The 11,632-nt window shown below is 56.0% G+C and overlaps 1 protein-coding gene across 1 annotated transcript in view; it reads right to left on the bottom strand.

Annotated features, from left to right (window-relative positions):
- ASB2 (ankyrin repeat and SOCS box containing 2) overlaps nt 1–11,443 on the bottom strand; it is a 46,359-nt gene extending 34,916 nt beyond the window's left edge. The window contains exon 1 of the mRNA XM_006165422.3: nt 11,141–11,443. The gene's annotated coding sequence lies outside the window, so the exon portion shown is untranslated. The remainder of the gene's footprint in view (nt 1–11,140) is intronic.
- Nucleotides 11,444–11,632: the final 189 nt, after the last annotated feature.

The following is an 11,632-nucleotide window of genomic DNA, read 5'->3' as shown; positions in this document are numbered from 1 at the left end:
TGCTGAACCAACGCTTCCACCCACCCTGGCCTACTGCTAGGTAATGACTGGTTGGGTTGTCCACTCTATGTGGTTGAAGCCATCTGAACAGATGGTTCTCAGGCCTCTTTGAAGGTCTTGAAAACATAACAAAGCCCTGGTCCCAGCCCAGACTGATGAATTCAGGGCCTTCAGGGGGGCCAGGCACTACAACGTTCGAGTTCTCTGATGGCTTTCGTGTGTAGCCAGGGGTGAGCACGCTACCCTCCACCAGTGAGGACATGGCCGCTCTGGGGCCCACGCTAGGGGAGGCGAAGGGTCAGTGTGACCGCCGAGTCGTTTTGTTTCTGATGTCTGGGGTGTGACTGTTTGTTTTGTTCTCTTTTGTTTTGCTATAGGGCAGGTGCTCTCACCGAGAGATGGAGAGAGAGAGAGAGGGAAAGTGAGAACTCACCCACCTGGGGGAAAGGCCACTTTGAAATCCCTTCTCTTAGGATTTTGGCCAAGCATGCACATACGCGTTTTTCAAGCCGTCGGGTCTGAGACTCGAACTGTGCAGTTGGCCTTGTGGGATCCAGCTACGCTACCTGCTGGCCCTGGGGTGTTACTTTTAACAGGAGCAGTCACAGTCTTGTTAATTACGAAAAGAGCCTGGGACTGGAACCAAGAGACTCAGACTCAAGCCCCTCTCCTCCTCTCTCAGGCCCTGACTTCCCATCTGTTTCCTGGCAGGGTGGACTAGAGCGTGCCCTCTGGCCCTCCTGTCCTGGCTGGGCCCCCGTGCAGCCTGGTGGGCCACAATCCCCCACTGACCCAGGCCTGGCTTCCTGTCCCTTCCCAGCTTCCGTGTGGCTGAGGACCCTTTCAGGTCTGGGTTGGCCCAGGACTGCCTTCAGTGGGGTGGGGAGGGGGCACTGCTTAGTGACAGTGACCCCCTGAGTTTCTCCAGAGCTGAGGTCTGGTTTGGCCCACCCACCTGGTGCAAGCCAGGAGCTCAGTCCAACCTAATAGGAAGCACTGATGCCCGTGCCTGGCTGGCATCATGGAGCCCCCGTCTGAAGGTGCCTGCTAGGTGCCAGGGAGCAGGGAGGAGAAACAGCGGACAGAGACCTGGGTCCGCCAGAGATCATGCTCTAAGGTCCAGGCTGCTGCCAGGTGCTGTGTGACCCGGGCCAGGCAGTTCCCACTGCAGAAGGGGAAGTTGGGGCTAGAGGTTTCCAAGGGCTCTTCCATCCTGAAGAGTCCACAACCTTGCAAGATGTTGGGCTTAGCTCAACACCACTTAGTTCCAAATCCCCTGTCCCTAGGGACCACCCACGGCTACCTCTGCAGGTCCCCCATTTATAAAAGCATGCTCATAGGGGAACAGGGTCCCAGGCAGGAGTGGGTGAATCTCGGGTCTGGATGTCGCCCTCTGGGCCTGGTTTCTGTTCTGCCACTTCCTAGTGTGTGACCTTGGGTAAGCCACTTCCCCCTTCTGGGCCCTGGTTCCTTCATCGGTGGAAATGGGAATGAGACAAGTGGGTGCTCCATGGCCGAAGAGCAGTGAGTCCACGCCTGCATGGGCAGCTTCTGAGGGGAACGCAGTTACGTCATGGGGCCTCGGGCCCTCATGTCCAGCAGGGCTCCCGACCACCTGGCATGGACTGTCAGAGGCTCTGAGGCAGCACTTGGCTACATGCCCTCTCCCTGAGCACTCCAGGGACAAAGGCAGCCAGGTGATGGTCCCCCGGCGTCACAGCTAATTCCAGGCCCTCCCGAGCCTCTCCCACAGGCTGGACTGATTTGTCAATTGAGCCACAGCCCTGAGAGGTAAGACATTCTTCACTGACTAGTTATTTTACAGTCCGGCCTCTTCTGAAAGGAACTCAGTCCTACGGTATCAGTTCCATTTTACAGAGGAGGCAGTTAAGGCTCAGAGAGCGGGAGGGCTTGCCGAGGACAGACAGCTGGAAGGGAGATTCGAAGCCTGATCTTCACTCCTGTTCCAGGGACCCTGACCCGAGCACCTGACACACCCAAGGGCTCCATGCAACCTCATCTCCCTGCAGCTGGCCACCGTGCCCCCTGCCTACCTCTTCGCCCATCAGGAGGAAGGCACAGACACGAGGGGGCAGAGTGGCTTGAGCTTACCCGGATCTCAGAGAGAAGGGCTCAGCCTTCGAGAGAGCAGATCCCGACCCCGCTGCGGGCTCCGCCCTGAGGTCCTAGGCCTCTGTGGGTTGTTAGGTGAGCTCCCAGCATCAGTTCCCGTGTAACTGTGAGCCCTAGTAAGTCGCCATTCTTGTGAGGTTGGCGGGGAAATGCAAAGGGGTCCTGGAGCACAGGCTGAGCTGTGGCCTGGCCGCTGGTGAGCTGGGTACTTGGGACGCTGGTGTGCTTGCGGGCTACCGATGCTGCTGGGGAGGCTGTGGTGGGGCGGCGGGGCTGGGGCAGTGCGGACAGCTTCCCTGCATGGGTGGAGTCACTAGGCCTTAGCATGGGGGAGGTGAGTTATGCAGCAGCCCGTAGCAGGCAGTGACCTCGGGTGACACCCTGCTTCTCTTTGGCCTCAGTTTCTCCTTGTCTTCATGCTGCCTCCGCCTAGGGGCTGGGCCGCCTTCTGGGCTGAGTCCTGGGGGGTGGGGGGGCAGCTGCCCCAAGGGACCCTCTGGGAGGCTGGTCGGGATAAAAAATAGCCATTTCTCTGGGAAAGCAAGAGGCCCATGGGCCTTGCCCAGTTAGGCCAGGGGCCAGCAGGGGGAACGGCTTTCAAGGACGGGCTGATCCGCAGCCAGCATGGAGCAGGGAGACTGGGCCGCCCTGGGGTCTCCAGGAGCTCCTCTCTAGCCCTCTTTGCAGTCCCCCAAACTTCAGCTCTGGAGGAGCCCCATCTCTCCTGGTGGCATCTGGAACCTGGGGGGAAGGGCCGTGACACGACTTGAGGGAACACATGTAAAGCCCTCCGGGTGCCTAGTCATCCCTGGCCAGCGCTCCACTGAGCTGGGCCTCAGCCTCTCTATCTGTGAAGTGGGACCCTGGAAGGGTTGGGGTGAGAATTTAAAAACTGACATTTGAAAAGTGCTCCTTTCTCCCCACACACAAGTCTTTGCCCTCCTTCCAAATCCAGGGCCTGCCTGGAAACTGGCCGTGGGAGGAGGCCACTCCCTGCATGAAACTGGGGACTGGAGGGGGTCATGGCTGGGAGGACAGGGATTAAGAAGGCCATGCTGCCATGGCCCCCACGCCAAGCTCCCATTGGCCAGACTCAGGCTGGACTGCGAGGCTGCATGCGGCCGTCCCGTCCTCAGCTATGTTTGTAGATAGAGCCAAGAACCCTGTCCTGCAAGCCATCCTGCCAGTCAGGGCTCTGCTTCTCCTCCTCCAGGAAGCTGCCCTGATGGCTGAGGAGTCCTGGCTGCCTCCAAGGCAGCCCTCGTGTTCTGCTGCTCCGACTGCCTGCTGGGGGCCTGTCTCCCTACAGCACTGGGAACCTGAAGAGCAACACCGTGTCTCATTCGTATGGAACCCAGGACACGACCCAAGGCCAGCAACGCTGCAGGTGCTCACCAAGTGCTGGGTGGACAGGGGAACACGCAGTGGGGCCACGGTCATGCTTTGTGTCCTTGGCCATGCGGCTGGGATGGGCTGTTGACTGCCTGGATCCACCTCCTGGCCGTGTGCTGGGGGCAGTTACTCACACGCGGTGCTTTGCTTTGTCCACCTGCAAAGTGGAGCTGACAGCCGCATTGGCCTACGGAGCTGCTGTCAGATGACACCGAGTCACAGGTGCAGGCGACACCCAGCACCCAGCCCGTGGTCAGAAAACATCGGTGACTGGACCTGCGGCTCCCAAGGTGCTGCGATTCTCTGCTCTGACCCCAGAAGGGGGCGAGGGCGCCCCGCTGCTCTGTAGCGAGGAGGCTGGCTTGGACGTGCCCCTGTTGGCAGTCTTCACTGTGCTCAGTCTGAGGGAGTTGGAGTCTCCCAAGCTCTCCTCCATTCAAAGGGCAAGAGCGAAAGCAAAAGCGAGACCCCTGCCCAGCCTTCTCCCCACGGCCGTGATCAAAAAGTAGAGCTGGGACTCTCTGGTCCCTAGGCTGTCCCTGGGGCCCCACTGAGTGTCACAGGGTCAGAAATGGGCTCAGAGCTTGGGAAGGAGAGCAATCTCCAATCCCACCCCCCAGCTCCAGCTGGCCTGGTGTAGGACGGAGTCTGCTCACTCATTTGAGTCTCCACACCAGGCCCCTGCCCACAGGAGCTACTGTCCTGAGCTGTGGCAGCACCCGCGGCTTGGTCTCCTCCACTCTTGGCCATCCTGGCAGACTTCCTGTAAGAGGTGAGCGCCGACAAACTACTCCATGGAGCAGGGCAGGGCACACATATGTGCCGCGAGGGCATTTCTGTTAGGTTCCCTCGTGTCCTGCATGTATGAGAGCGGGCTGTGGACCTTGCAGCTGTTTAGCAAAGCCATGGTTCAGAGCCAGCTGTCACTCTCAGTCACGACCGCCCACTGTGACAGGCGGTGGAGAGTTGGAGCCATCGTGCCTCCAGGCCTTGTAGTTAACGTATGCTCTCATGTACGGGATGTATACATGCACTAGTTTGAACCATGTAATAAAGCTGTAAAAAGGGTCCTGTCCCCATTCGACAGACGAGGAAACTGAGGCACAGCCAGGAAAAAAGTGACAAGGACGAGACTAAAAGTGATGTCCGGCTCCATGCCGGTTCTCATTCTATGTAAGAGCGGCCTCCCGGTGTTTGTTAGGGCTTGAGAAAACACTAGAGTTGTACTGCAGACTGCCTGTACTCAGGAAGATGGCGCAGCTATGTCTACGCGATGTATGTGTACACACATGTGCATTGTTCATCACACACACACGTGTGCATGCCACCCACCAATCTATTCCCGAGCTGTCAAGCCGGTTGCGTGGGCCAGCTCCGTGGGCCGGCTGCGTGGGCTGGCTCTGTGGGCTGGCTGTGTGGGCCGGCTCCTTGCAATGCCCTCTCCCATCAAGTCTTATCTCTCGGGTCCGCCACCTCCAGCAGCCAGAGGGGGGCTGGAAAACCTCAGAGAACACCCCAGCTGAGGCACGAACCTGTGCTCAGCGAGTTCTCGGCCCTTCAGGCGCCCTTCCTTTAAAACCTAAACTATACACATTAATCTGGGCAGAGGGCCTGGCTGTAGCGCCATTGCAGTGATAAAACACGACAGTCTGGGAGGGCGACCCACGTGGGAGGCTCCTGGTTCGCATCCAGAGGCCTCCTGAGTTCCCAGGACACACACCTGGGAGCCCGCACTGGCTAAGGCTGGGGTGGGTGGAAGTATCAGGATCCACTGGGGGTGGCTGTCTCTCTGTTTCTTTCTCTCACTCATGTCTCTCTCATTCATGGAAGAAGTGAATAAATAAACTTAAAAAAAAAAAAAACTAGTCCTGTGTCCCTGTGTTGTTTCTTAGCTGCCTTTTTCTTTTTCAAGAATTATTTTTATTTATTTAAATTTGACTAGTGAGGGACAAAGAGAGAGAGAGAAATCAAGCCACCGGCTCCAGGCGCGGCTTGGTCTCCTCCACTCTTGGCCATCCTGGCAGACTTCCTGTAAGAGGTGAGCGCCGACAAACTACTCCATGGAGCAGGGCAGGGCACACATATGTGCCGCGAGGGCATTTCTGTTAGGTTCCCTCGTGTCCTGCATGTATGAGAGCGGGCTGTGGACCTTGCAGCTGTTTAGCAAAGCCATGGTTCAGAGCCAGCTGTCACTCTCAGTCACGACCGCCCACTGTGACAGGCGGTGGAGAGTTGGAGCCATCGTGCCTCCAGGCCTTGTAGTTAACGTATGCTCTCATGTACGGGATGTATACATGCACTAGTTTGAACCATGTAATAAAGCTGTAAAAAGGGTCCTGTCCCCATTCGACAGACGAGGAAACTGAGGCACAGCCAGGAAAAAAGTGACAAGGACGAGACTAAAAGTGATGTCCGGCTCCATGCCGGTTCTCATTCTATGTAAGAGCGGCCTCCCGGTGTTTGTTAGGGCTTGAGAAAACACTAGAGTTGTACTGCAGACTGCCTGTACTCAGGAAGATGGCGCAGCTATGTCTACGCGATGTATGTGTACACACATGTGCATTGTTCATCACACACACACGTGTGCATGCCACCCACCAATCTATTCCCGAGCTGTCAAGCCGGTTGCGTGGGCCAGCTCCGTGGGCCGGCTGCGTGGGCTGGCTCTGTGGGCTGGCTGTGTGGGCCGGCTCCTTGCAATGCCCTCTCCCATCAAGTCTTATCTCTCGGGTCCGCCACCTCCAGCAGCCAGAGGGGGGCTGGAAAACCTCAGAGAACACCCCAGCTGAGGCACGAACCTGTGCTCAGCGAGTTCTCGGCCCTTCAGGCGCCCTTCCTTTAAAACCTAAACTATACACATTAATCTGGGCAGAGGGCCTGGCTGTAGCGCCATTGCAGTGATAAAACACGACAGTCTGGGAGGGCGACCCACGTGGGAGGCTCCTGGTTCGCATCCAGAGGCCTCCTGAGTTCCCAGGACACACACCTGGGAGCCCGCACTGGCTAAGGCTGGGGTGGGTGGAAGTATCAGGATCCACTGGGGGTGGCTGTCTCTCTGTTTCTTTCTCTCACTCATGTCTCTCTCATTCATGGAAGAAGTGAATAAATAAACTTAAAAAAAAAAAAAACTAGTCCTGTGTCCCTGTGTTGTTTCTTAGCTGCCTTTTTCTTTTTCAAGAATTATTTTTATTTATTTAAATTTGACTAGTGAGGGACAAAGAGAGAGAGAGAAATCAAGCCACCGGCTCCAGGACTCAAACCCCAGTTAGCCATGTAGGAGTCCAGTGCCCTTAACTACCACACCACCTGCCGGCCTCCTCTTAGCCACTTTAATAGCTGCATGATTTGACCTTCCCAGTACTTGTGTGTGTGTGTGTGTGTGTATGCGTGTGTGTGTGTATGTCTGTGTGTTTGTGTGTCTCTGTGTGTGTGTGGGGGGGGTTATTAGTCTTACCAATGTACGGACGGGGAGACTGAGGCCCACGGTCTAAGACTAGGTCCCTCTGCCCTCCTTTCATCAGACCCTCTGACACTGAGCATCTGGGCAGTGGCAAGGGGTCAGTTGCTCTGTGACCCTAAACCTCGCCTCTCTGGAGGCTTCTGCTCTTGCCTTAGTGTGAGCGGGGAATGGAATCCAGGTCACCTTGCCCTTGGTTCTTAGTAAGGACATGGGTCCAACCTCTAGTGGGTCTTTGGAACTGGCTGCCCTGGGCCTGTCCAGGGCCTCACGGCTGCAGGCAGTCTGAGCCTTTCATCCAGACCAGCTTTGCTGATCCTTTGACACTGGCTTCAAACTCCTGGCTTTCAGGGGCCATGGCCTGGGGCTCCTGGGGAGGGTGCGGCTGGAGGCAGCTGAGCAGGTCAGCAGGTTACAGCCATCTGTTCTCCCCTTCACATGGAGGGGAGGCTGAGGCCCAGAGAGGGGACGTGACTACGCCATGGTCACCCAGCAAGTGCAAGAACGGGGATTTGAACCTGCGGGAAGCTTGCTCTGCTCCTATTCCAGCCCCAGCACTGTGTGCCCATTATATGGAGGAGGGCAGAGGCTGCATCTGAAAAGAAACACCCTTTGTTTCCCTTGCGGCTCCGAGTCGCTGCTGGGACCCTGACAACACACCCTGGTAGTTTCCTTATTCTTCGGTGTACACTGAGGCCACACCAAAAAGAAAGCGAGAAAGAGGGTGAGAGGGAGAGAGGGAAGAAAGAAAAACAGGGGGAAGAAAAGAAGACCCTTTACAGGTTTCGTGCAGTCTCTGTCCCGAGGAGGAGCAGATCCACACAGCCCCAAGGCCGCATCCGAGGCGTGCCCACAAACACTGCTGAGGAAACGTCACCAAACGCTGAGCTTCCGCTTTGTTCTTTGGACCTCCAAGCTACTGGGTCTCCAGGCCGGTGGCTCTCCCCATCTCAGCCCCCTGAGCGCAGGGCCCTCCCTGGCCCCTGGCCCTGCAGGGCCGATCCTCATCCTCTGTCCCGCGTGTTCTCCCAGTCTTACAGCAGCCAGGCCCTCGGGGTGGCTCAGCCACACACAGCTCTGGACACAGGATTCCAGGCCACTGACCCAGTGTCTGCCCGGGCTGTTATGGCTGCCAGGCTCTGCATCTGTGCCAGCGGGCTGGCTGGGGGTGACGAGTGGGCGGGGCAGCTTGTCCAAGTGCAGCCCTGCCCAGCCTTGTCCCTGGGTGGCAGAACACAGAGAGGCTTCTGGAAGCTCCCACACCAAGCCGCAGAATGGAGAAGCTTCCAGATGCTCCTCCTCACCTGAGCCCCTTTAGGGCTGGCTGGAGAGCTTTGAGGCCAGGGCCCCACCCGCCCACATCAGTGTGGAGGGCTACCTTCCTTCTTCCTCCTCCTCTCCCTCCTTCTGGTTTGTTTCGCCTCTCCTGCCCTTGCCTAAGTATTCACCTCTGCCCACGGCTCTTTCGAGCCACCATACTTATAGTAGCCCACGGTCTCACTCCCTCCTCCTTTTCCACTCCTGTCCTTCAGGTCCTTTTCTTCTAAAAACCAGACAAATTAGAAGTCAGTCTGCTTTCCCCTCTCCAACACCTGCCCAGGCAGGGCCTCCCAACACAGAGTTCTGAAGGACCTCATTTACATCTCATTTACAGTCCTGGGCCTTAATTATTCCACAAATTGGTGCTGAGGAAAGAATCAGAGACAAACCACCAGGTGACAGCTGCCTCCGATGGGCCACCTGTCCCTCTGCTGCTCAGAAATGGAAGGCCATTGGGCAGGCTGGAGATATTTTTGTGCCTCCTCTGGGAAGACTTTTTTGGATCTAGCCACTCAGCGATACACAGGCACCTTATGACGCCCCTGCCGTGCCAGGGACTTCTCTCCTGGGGACAGGATGGTCCTGTTTACCACTGCCCCAGCCTGAGAGACCGCTGGAGGCCATAGCTTTGAACCGGGGCACTGGAGGCCAAGCTAGCTGTCCAGCTGTCTAGCTATCTAGCTGCTAGCTGTCTAGCTGTCTGTCTAGTTGCTAGCTGTCTAGCTGTCTAGCTGTCTAGCTGGCCAGCTGTCTAGCTGCTAGCTGTCTAGTTGTCTAGCAGTCTACCTGTCTAGCAGTCTACCTGTCTAGCTTCTAGCTGCCTACCTGTCTACCTGCCTAGCTGTCTAGTTGTCTAGTTGTCTAGCTGTCTACCTGTCTAGCTGTTAGCTGCCTACCTGTCTACCTGCCTAGCTGCTAGCTGTCTAGTTGTCTAGCTGCTAGCTGTCTGTCTAACTGTCTAGCTGTCTGTCTAGCTGTCTGTCTACTTGTCTAGCTGTTTAGCTATCTAGCTGCTATCTATCTAGCTGCTAGCTGTCTAGCTGTCTAGCTGTCTAGCTGTCTAGCTGCTAGCTGTCCAGCTGTCTAACTGTCTAGCTGTCTGTCTAGCTGCTAGCTGTCTAGCTGTCCAGCTCTCTAGCTGTCTGTCTAGCTGCTAGCTGTCTAGCTGTCTAGCTGCTAGCTGTCTAGCCTTAGACAAAACTTTTAACCTCTCATAACCTCAGTTGCCACCTCTGGAAAATGGGAGTAATACTCTCCTCTCACCAGGGTAGCCTTAAGAGGATCCGTGAGAGAAATCTCTGCGTGCACTTGCGCCAGCGCCTGGTCACAGGAGTGCCCCCCAAATGCTCACCGGTGCTGATCGTGCTGTGACTCTTCATAAGGTCGTTGTGGTAGATTATACATGGGTCTTCAAAAAGTCCATGGAGACCATGTATAATGAAAAAAAAATCCATGGATTTGAAGACTTTCGCACCTAGATAAACTTGTACTTTAGTTCCATTTTCCTTTCCATTCCATTTGCAAAGTCCACTTATATGGGGCTCCCACCCCAGGGAGGAGGAAGAGAGTGCCCCGCTGTCGCCACGAGGCACCGGCCTGTTTGTGCACGAATGGATGATGCAAACAGCAATGACACTGGGGGCCCGGCCAACTCCTGGAGGAGACGTGAGGCAGACAGCGCTGCCACCAGCTGTCAGGACCCATCTGACTGTTTTGAAGTGAGCGAGCATCTGCCACAGCAGAGGTCGGGGCTCTGGTGGGCGACTGGCCCCAGCTGGCTCTGTCTGAGCCCCTACATCATGAAATGAGCTCTTCCTTCAGTGAAAGGAGAGAGCTATCCTGTGCAGAGCCTCGGCCTCTGTCCTGCTCCCTCGTTCCCCAGCCTTTCCACGAGCTGCCAGCCTCCCTGCCTCTTTGGTCCAGTCCATTCCCTGACTTCTCAAGGATTGCCCCAAGGAAAATCCCATCTGCCCCTCCTCTACTCATAAACATTCACAGATGTTCCATCTTTTCCCCTGAAGGAGCCTCTTCCACCAGCATCAACCCCCACTTCTCACGGACACAACCTTTGTCACCACCCCAGAGGACTGTCCACCATCACCCCCACGGCCTTTGCCCAAGCTGCTGCTCCACCTGGAATTCGTCGCTCCATCCTGATGACATCCCACCCGGCCTTTCCAAGTCCATCACCTCCTTGAATGTACACACACGCAAATATACACATGTACATGCACACACACAAACACACACACACGTGTGCACACACACACACTCACAAAAGGTATCCTCGCACTTCTGCATTGCACGACATGGTTAAATGTCCCCTAAGTCATGTTTCTCATTCTGTTTCCTCTCCTAACTCTCACAGAGGCAGGTGGAGTCCTTGCCACCTGGTTGCTGCTGTCCCCATGGTACTGGGCTTGCCTAGACACGCCGTGCTGGTGTATCAGATGGACTCTCCCATGCACGTAAGTACCTGCTCGCCTGACCTGCAAGCATTTCAAAAGCCATTTGTCTGACACAGACATTGCCCAAGGCTTACGGCCCCAACAACAGCATCAGTGATCACTCCTTTTGCATTTCCATTTTTAGAAGTGCACAGCAGAGTGAGATTCTGAGCACAAGTCCTTCGGAAGAGTAAATAAATACATATAACTTCCAGATTCTCTGTCTCCCATCCAAAAGTCACCAGCATGCCATGTAACTCAGGGTAGGGGGCGCAATGAGCAACGACGTGGTCAGATGGCCGCGAGAGCTCTCCCAGTACTGCGGCACCTTCCCAGCCAGCCACGCGATCTTTCGCAAGGTCTGCAGAAGAAAGTCGAAAGCATGCATTACCTGGTAGGCTCTGAAACAAAGGTACGATTCAGGGGAATGGAAAGGATTTTCTTGAGAGGGTCTCGATTCAGAACATGCTCCCTGAGTTTTCCTTCTGCCCTGGCCCCAAGCTTCTGCCTGCTCTGCCAGGCAGTTCTGAAACGCCCTCCTTTGAAGCAGGGAGTTTATTTCGGGCCCACCGCATGACCAGGGACGACAAGCCAAACTATACGATGTTGTGAATCTCAGATTTCCTGTCTGAAGATTGCACCGAGGAAGCTGCAATCCTGCCTTCTGTTCCTCTGGGTGCATCGGACAGACTCGTTCCGAGAGCACCTCGGAGCTTTGGCCCTCACGTGATGTCGTCTGTGATCCCTGACATGGAGGCCATATATGGGTATGTTTCTGGAACTCCCCAGGAGGGAGCGAGTGAGGGAGGGTGATGCAGAGGGTGAGAAATCGAGGGACAGGGAACGAGAATGCCAAGACACAGAGCTGAAGCAGCAGAGTGAA

Source organism: Tupaia chinensis, unplaced genomic scaffold, assembly GCF_000334495.1.
Source record: "Tupaia chinensis unplaced genomic scaffold, TupChi_1.0 Scaffold143913_1, whole genome shotgun sequence".
In the NCBI taxonomy this organism is placed as follows: domain Eukaryota; kingdom Metazoa; phylum Chordata; class Mammalia; order Scandentia; family Tupaiidae; genus Tupaia; species Tupaia belangeri.
The sequence above is the reverse complement of the archived record's forward strand: the minus strand, read 5'-3'. Positions and strand labels throughout refer to the sequence as shown.